This window comes from Palaemon carinicauda, chromosome 8, assembly GCF_036898095.1.
Source record: "Palaemon carinicauda isolate YSFRI2023 chromosome 8, ASM3689809v2, whole genome shotgun sequence".
In the NCBI taxonomy this organism is placed as follows: Eukaryota; Metazoa; Arthropoda; class Malacostraca; order Decapoda; family Palaemonidae; genus Palaemon; species Palaemon carinicauda.
In genome coordinates, this window is record NC_090732.1 from 49272914 (window position 1) to 49278229 (window position 5316).

Sequence of the window (5316 nt, forward strand, 5' to 3'; positions counted from 1 at the left end):
GGTTACGATATATAATGAGAATGACAGATAATAGATGGACATTAAGAATAAAGGAATGGGTCCCTAGAGATTGCAAAAAAGCATGGGACAGAAGAGGATACGATGGAGGGATGAACTAAGAAAATTGCAGGTATAGACTGGCACAGAAAGACCATAAACAGACGCGAGTGAAGGACATGTCTGAGACCTTTGTCCTGCATTGGTCTAATAACGGTTGATGATGATATATGTGCATGTGATTGTGCGAATACATAGGCCTATGTATAGATGCAATTTGTAATAGAGAGGAAGTAATTGAAAACAGCAATTAGTTACTTTAGAAAAAGCACCCCAATTTCTGCCCCACATCGGGATCGAACCCCGGACTCAATTAAATCAAATTTATTTGTATTGTTTTGGCAATTTTTTGTTAATTACCAGCCACCCATAACTACCTGACTCTTAAGATAAACTGAAAGGCCAGACAAGAATAAAGAAAAAAAAATAAACAAAGACATGCCGGATAAAATGATAAATGACTAAGAAATGGGCAAAAACATCGGTTGTCGCTGTAGGTTCTTATCTCTCTCTCTCTCTCTCTCTCTCTCTCTCTCTCTCTCTCAACAGAGTCAATGGACGATGTCTTCAGACATGGTTTCTGATATAGGATCTAATCCCCCAACCACCTCTCTCTCTCTCTCTCTCTCAACAGAGTCAAAGGACGATGTCTTCAGACATGGTTTCTGATATAGGATCTAATCCCCCAACCACCCTCTCTCTCTCTCTCTCTCTCAACAGAGTCAAAGACGATGTCTTCAGACATGGTTTCTGATATAGGATCTAATCCCCCCAACCACCCTCTCTCTCTCTCTCTCTCAACAGAGTCAAAGGACGATATCTTCAGACATGGTTTCTGATATAGGATCTAATCCCCCAACCACCCTCTCTCTCTCTCTCTCTCTCAACAGAGTCAAAGGACGATGTTTTCAGACATGGTTTCTGATATAGGATCTAATCCCCCAACCACCCTCTCTCTCTCTCTCTCTCTCTCAACAGAGTCAAAGGACGATGTCTTCAGACATGGTTTCTGATAAAGGATCTAATCCCCCAACCACCCTCTCTCTCTCTCTCTCTCTCAACAGAGTCAATGGACGATGTCTTCAGACATGGTTTCTGATATAGGATCTAATCCCCCAACCACCCTCTCTCTCTCTCTCTCTCAACAGAGTCAAAGGACGATGTCTTCAGACATGGTTTCTGATATAGGATCTAATCCCCCAACCACCCTCTCTCTCTCTCTCTCTCTCAACAGAGTCAAAGGACGATGTCTTCAGACATGGTTTCTGATATAGGATCTAATCCCCCAACCACCCTCTCTCTCTCTCTCTCTCTCTCAACAGAGTCAATGGACGATGTCTTCCAGACATGGTTTCTGATATAGGATCTAATCCCCCAACCACCCTCTCTCTCTCTCTCTCTCTCAACAGAGTCAATGGACGATGTCTTCAGACATGGTTTCTGATATAGGATCTAATCCCCCAACCACCCCTCCTCTCTCTCTCTCTCTCTCAACAGAGTCAAAGGACGATGTCTTCAGACATGGTTTCTGATATAGATCTAATCCCCCACCACCCTCTCTCTCTCTCTCTCTCTCAACAGAGTCAAAGGACGATGTCTTCAGACATGGTTTCTGATATAGGATCTAATCCCCCAACCACCCTCTCCTCTCTCTCTCTCTCTCAACCAGAGTCAAAGGACGATGTCTTCAGACATGGTTTCCTGATATAGGATCTAATCCCCCAACCCCTCTCTCTCTCTCTCTCTCTCTCTCAACAGAGTCAAAGGGACGATGTTTTCAGACATGGTTTCTGATATAGGTCTAATCACCAACCACCCTCTCTCTCTCTCTCTCTCTCAACAGAGTCAAAGGACGATGTCTTCAGACATGGTTTCTGATATAGGATCTAATCCCCCAACCACCCTCTCTCTCTCTCTCTCTCTCTCAACAGAGTCAAGGACGATGTCTTCAGACATGGTTTCTGATATAGGATCTAATCCCCCAACCCACCCTTTCTCTCTCTCTCTCTCTCACAGAGTCAATGGACGATGTCTTCAGACATGGTTTCTGATATAGGATCTAATCCCCCAACCACCCTCTCTCTCTCTCTCTCTCTCTCACAGAGTCAAAGGACGATGTCTTCAGACATGGTTTCTGATATAGGATCTAATCCCCCAACCACCCTCTCTCTCTCTCTCTCTCTCTCAACAGAGTCAAAGGACGATGTCTTCAGACATGGTTTCTGATATAGGATCTAATCCCCCAACCACCCTCTCTCTCTCTCTCTCTCTCTCAACAGAGTCAAAGGACGATGTCTTCAGACATGGTTTCTGATATAGGATCTAATCCCCCAACCACCCTCTCTCTCTCTCTCTCTCTCAACAGAGTCAAAGGACGATATCTTCAGACATGGTTTCTGATATAGGATCTAATCCCCCAACCACCCTCTCTCTCTCTCTCTCTCTCAACAGAGTCAAAGACGATGTCTTCAGACATGGTTTCTGATATAGGATCTAATCCCCCAACCACCCTCTCTCTCTCTCTCTCTCTCAACAGAGTCAAAGGACGATGTCTTCAGACATGGTTTCTGATATAGGATCTAATCCCCCAACCACCCTCTCTCTCTCTCTCTCTCTCTCTCAACAGAGTCAAAGGACGATGTCTTCAGACATGGTTTCTGATATAGGATCTAATCCCCCAACCACCCTCTCTCTCTCTCTCTCTCTCAACAGAGTCAAAGGACGATGTCTTCAGACATGGGTTTCTGATATAGGATCTAATCCCCCAACCACCCTCTCTCTCTCTCTCTCTCTCAACAGAGTCAAAGGACGATGTTTTCAGACATGGTTTCTGATATAGGATCTAATCCCCCAACCACCCTCTCTCTCTCTCTCCTCTCTCTCTCTCTCTCTCTCAACAGAGTCAACGGACCGATATTTTCAGACATGGTTTCTGTTTAGGATCTAATCACCCAACCACCCTCTCTCTCTCTCTCTCTCTCTCTCTCTCTCTCTCTCTCAGAAAACTGGTAAACATTGTAAGGACCGACGACATTCTTAGACATGTAGCTACAAACGTGACTACCAGAGCCTGCTATAGGATACTCTCTCTCTCTCTCTCTCTCTCTCTCTCTCTCCTCTCTCTCACAGAAAACTGGTAAACATTGTAAGGACAGACGACATTCTTAGACATGGTCAATACTATTGTGACTTACCGAGAGCCTGCTATAGGATATTCTCTCTCTCTCTCTCTCTCTCTCTCTCTCTCTCAGGAAACTGGTAAACATTGCAAGGACCGACGACATTCTTAGACATGGTTGCTACTATTGTGACTACCGAAAGCCTGCTATAGCATATTCATTCATTCTCTCTCTCTCTCTCTCTCTCTCTCTCTCTTCCCAGCAAAACAAGTAGCTCAGGGCCAAGGAACACAATTCCCAGCTGCCGAAACTCACATAGGCAGCTGAGGGAAGAGAAACATCACTCAAATCCTTGGTGTAATTCTGCTCGGTAGAATCTAAGATGGCGGTATCAGTAACAACACCTGGATTTTACCATACAATTCGCAAAGTGAGGTCGTTAATACGCGTAGTTCCAGTCGTTTTGATAAATCTACTTGACGCTTCATGCCGCCCACACCAATTTAATGGCGCCAGACTTACGTGGTCAAGGTAATCTTTTTTTTTTCTTTCCCCTTCTTTCTTCAGCGAGATGCCATCCTTCACAACACGAGCTTATCCCATTCTAGATTAATTACATTTGTCATCCAGTAAATAGTAGCGAATCTCTCTCTCTCTCTCTCTCTCTCTCTCTCTATCTCTCTCTCTCTCATAGTAGTAATCTAGTACCTTAAAATATTAGAGAATATCTCTCTCTCCTCTCTCTCTCTCTCTCTCTCTCTCTAAGTAGTATCTACTACCTTAAAATATTAGAGAACATCTCTCTCTCTCTCTCTCTCTCTCTCTCATACTAGTATCTAATACCTTAAAATATTAGCGAATCTCTCTCTCTCCTCTCCTCTTCTAGGGGGGGGGGGGGGTTTCCGAGCGTCATGCCGTAAAATATGGTAATGACCTTCCCTTCATCTTTGATTCCCAACCCCCCCCACCCCCCAGCTCCATTAATCTAGGATGCTAAGCTGCTACTGTGGATACCAAAGAAGGAATTGCAAGGTGTTGCAAAGGCGTAATTATACTTTTTCATCAACATGAAGCTTTTATTTCATGCAACGTGCTTCGTAAAAAGAGCTTTTCGTTGTTAAGCCCCTTCCCTTCAACACGAAGCTTACATATCGTGCAACGTGCTTCGTAAAAAGAGGTTTTCGTTGTTAAGCCCCTTTCCTTCGGCACGAAGCTTAAATTTCGTGCAACGTGCTTCGCAAAAAGAGGTTTTCGTTGTAAGGCCCCTTTCCTTCGGCACGAAGCTTAAATTTCGTGCAACGTGCTTCGCAAAAAGAGGTTTTCGTTGTTAAGCCCCTTTCCTTCGGCACGAAGCTTAAATTTCGTGCAACGTGCTTCGCAAAAAGAGGTTTTCGTTGTTAAGCCCCTTTCCTTCGGCACGAAGCTTAAATTTCGTGCAACGTGCTTCGCAAAAAGAGGTTTTCGTTGTTAGCCCCTTTCCTTCGGCACGAAGCTTAAATTTCGTGCAACGTGCTTCGCAAAAAGAGGTTTTCGTTGTTAAGCCCCTTTCCTTCGGCACGAAGCTTAAATTTCGTGCAACGTGCTTCGCAAAAAGAGGTTTTCGTTGTTAAGCCCCTTTCCTTCGGCACGAAGCTTAAATTTCGTGCAACGTGCTTCGCAAAAAGAGGTTTTCGTTGTTAAGCCCCTTTCCTTCGACACGAAGCTTAAATTTCGGCAACGTGCTTCGCAAAAAGAGGTTTTCGTTGTTAAGCCCCTTTCCTTCGACACGAAGCTTAAATTTCGTGCAACGTGCTTCGCAAAAAGAGGTTTTCGTTGTTAAGCCCCTTTCCTTCGACACGAAGCTTAAATTTCGTGCAACGTGCTTCGCAAAAAGAGGTTTTCGTTGTTAAGCCCCTTTCCTTCGACACGAAGCTTAAATTTCGTGCAACGTGCTTCGCAAAAAGAGGTTTTCGTTGTTAAGCCCCTTTCCTTCGACACGAAGCTTAAATTCGTGCAACGTGCTTCGCAAAAAGAGGTTTTCGTTGTTAAGCCCCTTTCCATTCGACACGAGCTTAAATTTCGTGCAACGTGCTTCGCAAAAAGAGGTTTTCGTTGTTAAGCCCCTTTCCTTCGACACGAAGCATAAATTTCGTGCAACGTG